Here is a 13,568-nt window from a genome sequence, read left to right as displayed (position 1 = left end):
AATCTATCTCAGCACGACCCCCTACACTACCCAAACACCACTGCACTACCCTAAACCCTAAATCTACCCCAGCACAACCTCCTACACTACCCAAACACCACTGCACTACCCTAAACCCTACATCTACCCTCAACACAAGCCCCTACACTACCCAAACACCACTGCACTACCCTAAACTCTAAAACACTACCCCCTGCATGACCCCCTACACTACACACACCACTACACTAACCCTAAACCCTAAAACACTACCCCCTACACTACACAAACACCACTGCACTACCCTAAACCCTAAAACACTACCCCCAGCACCACCCCCTACACTACACAAACACAACTGCACTACCCTAAACCCTAAAACACTACCCCAGCATGACCACCTACACTACCCAAACACCACTGCACTACCCTAAACCCTAAAACACTACCCCCAGCCAGCAGTACCCCCTACACTACCCAAACACCACTGCACTACCCTAAACCCTAAATCTACCCCAGCACGACCCCCTACACTACCCAAACACCACTGCACTACCCTAAACCCTAAATCTACCCCCAGCACGACCTCCTACACTACCCAAACACAACTGCACTACCCTAAACCCTACATCTACCCTCAACACAACCCCCTACACTACCCAAACACCACTGCACTACCCTAAACTCTAAAACACTACCCCCTGCACGACCCCCTACACTACACAAACACCACTACACTAACCCTAAACCCTAAAACACTACCCCCTACACTACACAAACACCACTGCACTACCCTAAACCCTAAAACACTACCCTCAGCACCACCCCCTACACTATACAAACACCACTGCACTACCCTAAACCCTAAAACACTAACCCAGCATGACCACCTACACTACCCAAAAACCACTGCACTACCCTAAACCCTACATCTACCCTCAACACAACCCCCTACACTACCCAAACACCACTGCACTACCCTAAACTCTAAAACGCTACCCCTGCACGACCCCCTACACTACACAAACACCACTACACTAACCCTAAACCCTAAAACACTACCCCCTACACTACACAAACACCACTGCACTACCCTAAACCCTAAAACACTACCCCCAGCACCACCCCCTACACTACACAAACACCACTGCACTACCCTAAACCCTAAAACACTACCCCAGCATGACCACCTACACTACCCAAACACCACTGCACTCCCCTAAACCCTAAAACACTACACCCAGCATGACCTCCTACTCTACCCAAACACCACTGCACTACCCTAAACCCTAAAACACTACCCCCAGCATGACCACCTACACTACACAAACACCACTGCACTACCCTAAGCCCTAAAACACGACCCCCTACACTACACAAACACCACTGCACTGCTCTAAACCCTAAAACACTACCCCCAGCACGACCACCTACACTACCCAAACACCACTGCACTACCCTAAACCCTAAAACACTACCCCCAGCCAGCAGTACCCCCTACATTACCCAAACACCACTGCACTACCCTAACCCCTAAAACACTACCCCCAGTACGACCCCCTACACTACCAAAACACCATTGCATTACACTAAACCCTAAAACACTACCCCCAGCACGACCACCTACACTACCCAAACACCACTGCTCTGCCCTAGACCCTAAAACACTACACCCAGCATGACCCCTACAATACCCAAACACCACTGCACTACCCTAAACCCTAAATCTACCCCAGCACGACCCCCTACACTACCCAAACACCACTGCACTACCCTAAACCCTAAATCTACCCCCAGCACGACCTCCTACACTACCCAAACACAACTGCACTACCCTAAACCCTACATCTACCCTCAGCACAACCCCCTACACTACCCAAACACCACTGCACTACCCTAAACTCTAAAACACTACCCCCTGCACGACCCCCTACACTACACAAACACCACTACACTAACCCTAAACCCTAAAACACTACCCCCTACACTACACAAACACCACTGCACTACCCTAAACCCTAAAACACTACCCTCAGCACCACCCCCTACACTACACAAACACCACTGCACTACCCTAAACCCTAAAACACTAACCCAGCATGACCACCTACACTACCCAAACACCACTGCACTCCCCTAAACCCTAAAACACTACACCCAGCATGACCTCCTACTCTACCCAAACACCACTGCACTACCCTAAACCCTAAAACACTACCCCCAGCACGACCACCTACACTACACAAACACCACTGCACTACCCTAAACCCTAAAACACTACTCCCAGCCAGCAGTACCCCTACACTACCCAAACACCACTGCACTACCCTAACCCCAAAAACACTACCCCCAGTACGACCCCCTACACTACCAAAACACCATTGCATTACACTAAACCCTAAAACAGTACCCCCAGCACGACCACCTACACTACCCAAACACAACTACACTCCCCTAAACCCTAAAACACTACACCCAGCATGACCCCTACACGACCCAAACACCACTGCACTACCCTAAACCCTAAATCTACCCCAGCGCGACCGCCTACACTACCCAAACACCACTGCACTACCCTAAACCCTAAATCTACCCCCAGCACGACCTCCTACACTACCCAAACACCACTGCACTACACTAAACCCTAAATCTACCCTCAGCACAACCCCCTACACCACCCAAACACCACTGCACTACCCTAAACTCTAAAACACTACCCCCTGCACGACCCCCTACACTACACAAACACCACTACACTAACCCTAAACCCTAAAACACTACCCCCTACACTACACAAACACCACTGCACTACCCTAAACCCTAAAACACTACCCCCAGCACCACCCCCTACACTACACAAACACTACTGCACTACCCTAAACCCTAAAACACTACCCCCAGCAGCACCCCCTACACTACCCAAACACCACTGCACTACCCTAAACCCTAAAACATTACCCACAGCAGTACCCCCTACTCTACCCAAACACCATTGCCCTACCCTAAACCCTAAAACACTACCCCCAGCAGTACCCCCTATACTACCCAAACACCACTGCACTACCCTAAACCCTAAAACACTGCCCCCTGCACGACCCCCTACCCTACACAAAACCTCTGCACTACCCTAAATCTAAAACACTACCCCCAGCACGACCCATGCACTACACAAACACCACTCCACTACCCTAAAACACTACCCCCTGCACGACCCCCTACACTACCCAAACACCACTACACTACCCTAAACCCTAAAACACGACCCCCTACACTACACAAACACCTCTGCACTACCCTAAAACGTAAAACACTATCTCCAGCACGACCCCCTACACTACACAAACACCACTGCACTACCCTAAACCCTACATCTAACCCAAGCACGACCCCTACACTACACAAACATCACTGCACTACCCTAAACCCTAAAACACTACCACCAGCATGACCCTCTACACTACACAAACACCACAGCACTACCCTAAACCCTGAAACACCAGCCCCAGCATGACCCCCTACACTGCCTGAGCACCACTGCACTGCCCTAAACCCTGAAACACCAGCCCCAGCGCGACCCCCTACACTGCCCGAACACCGCTGCTCTGCCCTAAACCCTGAAACACCACCCCCAGCAAAACCCCCTGCACTGCTCGAATACAACTACCCTAAACCCTGAAACACCTCCCCCAGCAAGACCCCCTACACTGCCCGAACACAACTGCCCTAAACCCTGAAACACCACCCCCAGCAAGACCCCCTACATTGCCCGAACACCACTGCCCTAAACCCTGAACCCCCCCTAGCAAGACCCCCTACAATGCAAAAACACAACTGCACTGCCCTAAACCCTGAAACACCACCCATGCACGACCCCCTACACTGCCTGAACACCACTGCACTGCCCTAAACCCTGAAACACCACCCCCAGCACGACCCCCTACACTGCCCGAACACCTCTATGCTGCCCTAAACCCTGAAACACCACCCCCAGCATGACCTCCTACACTGCCCGAACACCACTGCACTGCCCTAAACCCTAAAACACCACCACCAGCATGACCCCCTACACTGCCCGAACACCACTGCACTGCCATAAACCCAGAAACACCAGCCCCAGCATGACCCCCTACACTGCCTGAGCACCAGTGCACTGCCCTAAACCCTGAAACACCACCCCGCACAACCCCCTACATTGCACAAAGACCAGTGCACTGCCCTAAACCCTGAAACACCACCCCCGCATGACCCCCGACACTGCCCGAACACCACTGCACTGCCCTAAACCCTAAAACACTATCCCCAGCATGACCCCCTAAACTACCCAAACACCACTGCACTACCCTAAACCCTAAAACACTACCCCCAGCACGACCCCCTACACTACCCAAACACCACTGTACTACCCTAAACCCTAAAACACTCCCCCCGCACGACCCCCTACACTACCCAAAGACCACTACAATACCCTAAACCCTAAAACACGACCCTCTACACTACACAAAACACTCTGCACTACCCTACAACCTAAAATACTATCCCCAGCACGATCCCCTACACTACACAAACTCCACTGCACTACCCTAAACCCTAAAACACTACCCCCCACAATACACAAACACTACTGCACTGCCTAAACCCTAAAACACTACCCCCAGCATGACCCCTATACTACCCAAACACCACAGCACTACCCTAAACCCTAAAACACTACTCCCAGCAGTACCCCTACACTACCCAAACACCACTGCATTACCCTAAACCTAAAACACTACCCCAGCGTTTCCCCCTACACTAACCAAACACCACTACTCTCCCCTAAATGCTAAAACACTACCCCCAGCACGACCCCCTACACTACCCAAACACCACTGCACTACCCTAAACCCTAAAACACTACCCCCAGCATGACCCCCTACACTACCCAAACACCACTGCACTACCCTAAACCCTGAAACACCCCCGCACAACCCCTACACTGCCCGAACACCACTGCACTGCCCTAAACCCTAAAACACCACCCCAGCATGACCCACTAAATTGCCCGAACACCACTGCACTGCCCTAAACCCTGAAACACCAGCCCCAGCATGACCCCCTACACTGCCTGAGCACTACTGCACTGCCCAAAACCCTGAAACACCACCCCCGCATGACCCCCTACATTGCACAAAGACCAGTGCACTGCCCTAATCCCTGAAACACCACCCCCGCATGACCCCTGACACTGCCCGAACACCACTGCACTGCCTTAAACCCTAAAACACCACCCCAGCACAACCCCCTACACTGCTCAAACACAACTGCACTGCCCTAAACCCTAAAACACTATCCCCAGCACGACCCCCTACACTACCCAAACACCACTGCACTACCCTAAACCCTAAAACACTACCCCCAGCACGACCCCCTACACTACCCAAACACCACTGTACTACCCTAAACCCTAAAACACTACCCCCGCACGACCCCCTGCACTACCCAAAGACCACTACACTACCCTAAACCCTAAAACACGACCCTCTACACTACACAAACACCTCTGCACTACCCTAAAACCTAAAACACTTCCCCGGCACGATCCCCTACACTACACAACCTCCACTGCACTACCCTAAACCCTAAAACACTACCCCCTACACTACACAAACACTACTGCACTGCCCTAAACCCTAAAACACTACCCCCAGCACTACCCCCTACACTACCCAAACACCACAGCACTACCCTAAACCCTAAAACACTACCCCCAGCAGTACCCCCTACACTACCCAAACACCACTGCACTACCCTAAACCCTAAAACACTACCCCAGCGGTACCCCCTACACTATCAAAACACATTGCACTACACTAAACCCTAAAACTCTACCCCCAGCGGTACCCCCTAAACTACCCAAACACCACTACACTCCCCTAAACCCTAAAACACTACCCCCAACACGACCCCCTACGCTTCCCAAACACCACTGCACTACCCTAAACCCTAAAACACTACCCCCAGCACGACCCCCTACACTACCCAAACACCACTGCACTACCCTAAATCCTGAAACACACCCGCACAACCCCTACACTGCCAGAACACCACTGCACTGCCCTAAACCCTAAAACACCACCCCCAGCATGACCCACTACACTACCCAAACACCACTGCTCTGCCCTAAACCCTAAAACACCACCCCCAGCATGACCCCCTACACTACCCGAACACCAATGCAGTGTCCTAAACCCTAAAACACCACCCCCAGCCTGATCCCCTACACTACCCAAACACCACTGCACTACCCTAAACCCTAAAACACTACCCCCAGCCAGCAGTACCCCCTACACTACCCAAACACCACTGCACTACCCTAACCCCTAAAACACTACCCCCTGCACGACCCCCTACCCTACACAAAACCTCTGCACTACCCTAAATCTAAAACACTACCCCCAGCACGACCCATGCACTACACAAACACCACTCCACTACCCTAAAACACTACCCCCTGCACGACCCCCTACACTACCCAAACACCACTACACTACCCTAAACCCTAAAACACGACCCCCTACACTACACAAACACCTCTGCACTACCCTAAAACGTAAAACACTATCTCCAGCACGACCCCCTACACTACACAAACACCACTGCACTACCCTAAACCCTACATCTAACCCAAGCACGACCCCTACACTACACAAACATCACTGCACTACCCTAAACCCTAAAACACTACCACCAGCATGACCCTCTACACTACACAAACACCACAGCACTACCCTAAACCCTGAAACACCAGCCCCAGCATGACCCCCTACACTGCCTGAGCACCACTGCACTGCCCTAAACCCTGAAACACCAGCCCCAGCGCGACCCCCTACACTGCCCGAACACCGCTGCTCTGCCCTAAACCCTGAAACACCACCCCCAGCAAAACCCCCTGCACTGCTCGAATACAACTACCCTAAACCCTGAAACACCTCCCCCAGCAAGACCCCCTACACTGCCCGAACACAACTGCCCTAAACCCTGAAACACCACCCCCAGCAAGACCCCCTACATTGCCCGAACACCACTGCCCTAAACCCTGAACCCCCCCTAGCAAGACCCCCTACAATGCAAAAACACAACTGCACTGCCCTAAACCCTGAAACACCACCCATGCACGACCCCCTACACTGCCTGAACACCACTGCACTGCCCTAAACCCTGAAACACCACCCCCAGCACGACCCCCTACACTGCCCGAACACCTCTATGCTGCCCTAAACCCTGAAACACCACCCCCAGCATGACCTCCTACACTGCCCGAACACCACTGCACTGCCCTAAACCCTAAAACACCACCACCAGCATGACCCCCTACACTGCCCGAACACCACTGCACTGCCATAAACCCAGAAACACCAGCCCCAGCATGACCCCCTACACTGCCTGAGCACCAGTGCACTGCCCTAAACCCTGAAACACCACCCCGCACAACCCCCTACATTGCACAAAGACCAGTGCACTGCCCTAAACCCTGAAACACCACCCCCGCATGACCCCCGACACTGCCCGAACACCACTGCACTGCCCTAAACCCTAAAACACTATCCCCAGCATGACCCCCTAAACTACCCAAACACCACTGCACTACCCTAAACCCTAAAACACTACCCCCAGCACGACCCCCTACACTACCCAAACACCACTGTACTACCCTAAACCCTAAAACACTCCCCCCGCACGACCCCCTACACTACCCAAAGACCACTACAATACCCTAAACCCTAAAACACGACCCTCTACACTACACAAAACACTCTGCACTACCCTACAACCTAAAATACTATCCCCAGCACGATCCCCTACACTACACAAACTCCACTGCACTACCCTAAACCCTAAAACACTACCCCCCACAATACACAAACACTACTGCACTGCCTAAACCCTAAAACACTACCCCCAGCATGACCCCTATACTACCCAAACACCACAGCACTACCCTAAACCCTAAAACACTACTCCCAGCAGTACCCCTACACTACCCAAACACCACTGCATTACCCTAAACCTAAAACACTACCCCAGCGTTTCCCCCTACACTAACCAAACACCACTACTCTCCCCTAAATGCTAAAACACTACCCCCAGCACGACCCCCTACACTACCCAAACACCACTGCACTACCCTAAACCCTAAAACACTACCCCCAGCATGACCCCCTACACTACCCAAACACCACTGCACTACCCTAAACCCTGAAACACCCCCGCACAACCCCTACACTGCCCGAACACCACTGCACTGCCCTAAACCCTAAAACACCACCCCAGCATGACCCACTAAATTGCCCGAACACCACTGCACTGCCCTAAACCCTGAAACACCAGCCCCAGCATGACCCCCTACACTGCCTGAGCACTACTGCACTGCCCAAAACCCTGAAACACCACCCCCGCATGACCCCCTACATTGCACAAAGACCAGTGCACTGCCCTAATCCCTGAAACACCACCCCCGCATGACCCCTGACACTGCCCGAACACCACTGCACTGCCTTAAACCCTAAAACACCACCCCAGCACAACCCCCTACACTGCTCAAACACAACTGCACTGCCCTAAACCCTAAAACACTATCCCCAGCACGACCCCCTACACTACCCAAACACCACTGCACTACCCTAAACCCTAAAACACTACCCCCAGCACGACCCCCTACACTACCCAAACACCACTGTACTACCCTAAACCCTAAAACACTACCCCCGCACGACCCCCTGCACTACCCAAAGACCACTACACTACCCTAAACCCTAAAACACGACCCTCTACACTACACAAACACCTCTGCACTACCCTAAAACCTAAAACACTTCCCCGGCACGATCCCCTACACTACACAACCTCCACTGCACTACCCTAAACCCTAAAACACTACCCCCTACACTACACAAACACTACTGCACTGCCCTAAACCCTAAAACACTACCCCCAGCACTACCCCCTACACTACCCAAACACCACAGCACTACCCTAAACCCTAAAACACTACCCCCAGCAGTACCCCCTACACTACCCAAACACCACTGCACTACCCTAAACCCTAAAACACTACCCCAGCGGTACCCCCTACACTATCAAAACACATTGCACTACACTAAACCCTAAAACTCTACCCCCAGCGGTACCCCCTAAACTACCCAAACACCACTACACTCCCCTAAACCCTAAAACACTACCCCCAACACGACCCCCTACGCTTCCCAAACACCACTGCACTACCCTAAACCCTAAAACACTACCCCCAGCACGACCCCCTACACTACCCAAACACCACTGCACTACCCTAAATCCTGAAACACACCCGCACAACCCCTACACTGCCAGAACACCACTGCACTGCCCTAAACCCTAAAACACCACCCCCAGCATGACCCACTACACTACCCAAACACCACTGCTCTGCCCTAAACCCTAAAACACCACCCCCAGCATGACCCCCTACACTACCCGAACACCAATGCAGTGCCCTAAACCCTAAAACACCACCCCCAGCCTGATCCCCTACACTACCCAAACACCACTGCACTACCCTAAACCCTAAAACACTACCCCCAGCCAGCAGTACCCCCTACACTACCCAAACACCACTGCACTACCCTAACCCCTAAAACACTACCCCCAGTACGACCCCCTACACTACCAAAACACCATTGCATTACACTAAACCCTAAAACACTACCCCCAGCACGACCACCTACACTACCCAAACACCACTGCTCTGCCCTAAACCCTAAAACACTACCCCCAGCACGACCACCTACACTACCCAAACACCACTGCACTACCCTAAACCCTAAAACACTACACCCAGCATGACCTCCTACTCTACCCAAACACCACTGCACTACCCTAAACCCTAAAACACTACCCCCAGCACGACCACCTACACTACCCAAACACCACTGCTCTGCCCTAAACCCTAAAACACTACCCCCAGCACGACCACCTACACTACCCAAACACCACTGCACTACCCTAAACCCTAAAACACTACACCCAGCATGACCTCCTACTCTACCCAAACACCACTGCACTACCCTAAACCCTAAAACACTACCCCCAGCACGACCACCTACACTACACAAACACCACTGCACTACCCTAAACCCTAAAACACTACTCCCAGCCAGCAGTACCCCTACACTACCCAAACACCACTGCACTACCCTAACCCCAAAAACACTACCCCCAGTACGACCCCCTACACTACCAAAACACCATTGCATTACACTAAACCCTAAAACAGTACCCCCAGCACGACCACCTACACTACCCAAACACAACTACACTCCCCTAAACCCTAAAACACTACACCCAGCATGACCCCTACACGACCCAAACACCACTGCACTACCCTAAACCCTAAATCTACCCCAGCGCGACCGCCTACACTACCCAAACACCACTGCACTACCCTAAACCCTAAATCTACCCCCAGCACGACCTCCTACACTACCCAAACACCACTGCACTACCCTAAACCCTAAATCTACCCTCAGCACAACCCCCTACACCACCCAAACACCACTGCACTACCCTAAACTCTAAAACACTAACCCCTGCACGACCCCCTACACTACACAAACACCACTACACTAACCCTAAACCCTAAAACACTACCCCCTACACTACACAAACACCACTGCACTACCCTAAACCCTAAAACACTACCCCCAGCACCACCCCCTACACTACACAAACACTACTGCACTACCCTAAACCCTAAAACACTACCCCCAGCAGCACCCCCTACACTACCCAAACACCACTGCACTACCCTAAACCCTAAAACATTACCCACAGCAGTACCCCCTACTCTACCCAAACACCATTGCCCTACCCTAAACCCTAAAACACTACCCCCAGCAGTACCCCTATACTACCCAAACACCACTGCACTACCCTAAACCCTAAAACACTACCCCCTGCACGACCCCCTACCCTACACAAAACCTCTGCACTACCCTAAATCTAAAACACTACCCCCAGCACGACCCATGCACTACACAAACACCACTCCACTACCCTAAAACACTACCCCCTGCACGACCCCCTACACTACCCAAACACCACTACACTACCCTAAACCCTAAAACACGACCCCCTACACTACACAAACACCTCTGCACTACCCTAAAACGTAAAACACTATCTCCAGCACGACCCCCTACACTACACAAACACCACTGCACTACCCTAAACCCTACATCTAACCCAAGCACGACCCCTACACTACACAAACATCACTGCACTACCCTAAACCCTAAAACACTACCACCAGCATGACCCTCTACACTACACAAACACCACAGCACTACCCTAAACCCTGAAACACCAGCCCCAGCATGACCCCCTACACTGCCTGAGCACCACTGCACTGCCCTAAACCCTGAAACACCAGCCCCAGCGCGACCCCCTACACTGCCCGAACACCGCTGCTCTGCCCTAAACCCTGAAACACCACCCCCAGCAAAACCCCCTGCACTGCTCGAATACAACTACCCTAAACCCTGAAACACCTCCCCCAGCAAGACCCCCTACACTGCCCGAACACAACTGCCCTAAACCCTGAAACACCACCCCCAGCAAGACCCCCTACATTGCCCGAACACCACTGCCCTAAACCCTGAACCCCCCCTAGCAAGACCCCCTACAATGCAAAAACACAACTGCACTGCCCTAAACCCTGAAACACCACCCATGCATGACCCCCTACACTGCCTGAACACCACTGCACTGCCCTAAACCCTGAAACACCACCCCCAGCACGACCCCCTACACTGCCCGAACACCTCTATGCTGCCCTAAACCCTGAAACACCACCCCCAGCACGACCTCCTACACTGCCCGAACACCACTGCACTGCCCTAAACCCTAAAACACCACCACCAGCATGACCCCTACACTGCCCGAACACCACTGCACTGCCATAAACCCAGAAACACCAGCCCCAGCATGACCCCCTACACTGCCTGAGCACCAGTGCACTGCCCTAAACCCTGAAACACCACCCCGCACAACCCCCTACATTGCACAAAGACCAGTGCACTGCCCTAAACCCTGAAACACCACCCCCGCATGACCCCCGACACTGCCCGAACACCACTGCACTGCCCTAAACCCTAAAACACTATCCCCAGCATGACCCCCTAAACTACCCAAACACCACTGCACTACCCTAAACCCTAAAACACTACCCCCAGCACGACCCCCTACACTACCCAAACACCACTGTACTACCCTAAACCCTAAAACACTCCCCCCGCACGACCCCCTACACTACCCAAAGACCACTACAATACCCTAAACCCTAAAACACGACCCTCTACACTACACAAAACACTCTGCACTACCCTACAACCTAAAATACTACCCCCAGCACGATCCCCTACACTACACAAACTCCACTGCACTACCCTAAACCCTAAAACACTACCCCCCACAATACACAAACACTACTGCACTGCCTAAACCCTAAAACACTACCCCCAGCATGACCCCTATACTACCCAAACACCACAGCACTACCCTAAACCCTAAAACACTACTCCCAGCAGTACCCCTACACTACCCAAACACCACTGCATTACCCTAAACCTAAAACACTACCCCAGCGTTACCCCCTACACTAACCAAACACCACTACTCTCCCCTAAATGCTAAAACACTACCCCCAGCACGACCCCCTACACTACCCAAACACCACTGCACTACCCTAAACCCTAAAACACTACCCCCAGCCAGCAGTACCCCCTACACAACCCAAACACCACTGCACTACACTAACCCCTAAAACACTACCCCCAGCACGACCCTCTACACTACCAAAACAACATTTCATTACACTAAACCCTACAACACTACCCCCAGCAGTACCCCCTACACTACCCAAACACCACTGCACTCCCCTAAACCCTAAAACACTATACCCAGCATGACCTCCTACTCTACCCAAACACTACTGCACTACCCTAAACCCTAAAACACTACCCCAGCACGACCACCTACACTACCCAAACACCACTGCACTACCCTAAACCCTAAAACACTACCCCCAGCACGACCCCCTACACTACCCAAACACCACTGCACTACCCTAAACCCTGAAACACCCCCGCACAACCCCTACACTGCCCGAACACCACTGCACTGCCCTAAACCCTAAAACACCACCCCAGCATGACCCACTAAATTGCCCGAACACCACTGCACTGCCCTAAACCCTGAAACACCAGCCCCAGCATGACCCCCTACACTGCCTGAGCACTACTGCACTGCCCAAAACCCTGAAACACCACCCCCGCATGACCCCCTACATTGCACAAAGACCAGTGCACTGCCCTAATCCCTGAAACACCACCCCCGCATGACCCCCGACACTGCCCGAACACCACTGCACTGCCTTAAACCCTAAAACACCACCCCAGCACAACCCCCTACACTGCTCAAACACAACTGCACTGCCCTAAACCCTAAAACACTATCCCCAGCACGACCCCCTACACTACCCAAAAACCACTGCACTACCCTAAACCCTAAAACACTAC

At 52.6% G+C, this 13,568-nt stretch overlaps 1 pseudogene; it reads right to left on the bottom strand.

The window, feature by feature from the left end:
- The window catches only part of LOC146871790 (sodium-dependent neutral amino acid transporter SLC6A17-like), a 1,038,204-nt pseudogene that overhangs the window by 538,437 nt on the left and 486,199 nt on the right, over positions 1-13,568 (bottom strand).

The sequence above is a fragment of the Triturus cristatus genome, chromosome 1_1, assembly GCF_964204655.1.
Source record: "Triturus cristatus chromosome 1_1, aTriCri1.1, whole genome shotgun sequence".
Lineage (NCBI taxonomy): Eukaryota > Metazoa > Chordata > Amphibia > Caudata > Salamandridae > Triturus > Triturus cristatus.
The sequence above is the reverse complement of the archived record's forward strand: the minus strand, read 5'-3'. Positions and strand labels throughout refer to the sequence as shown.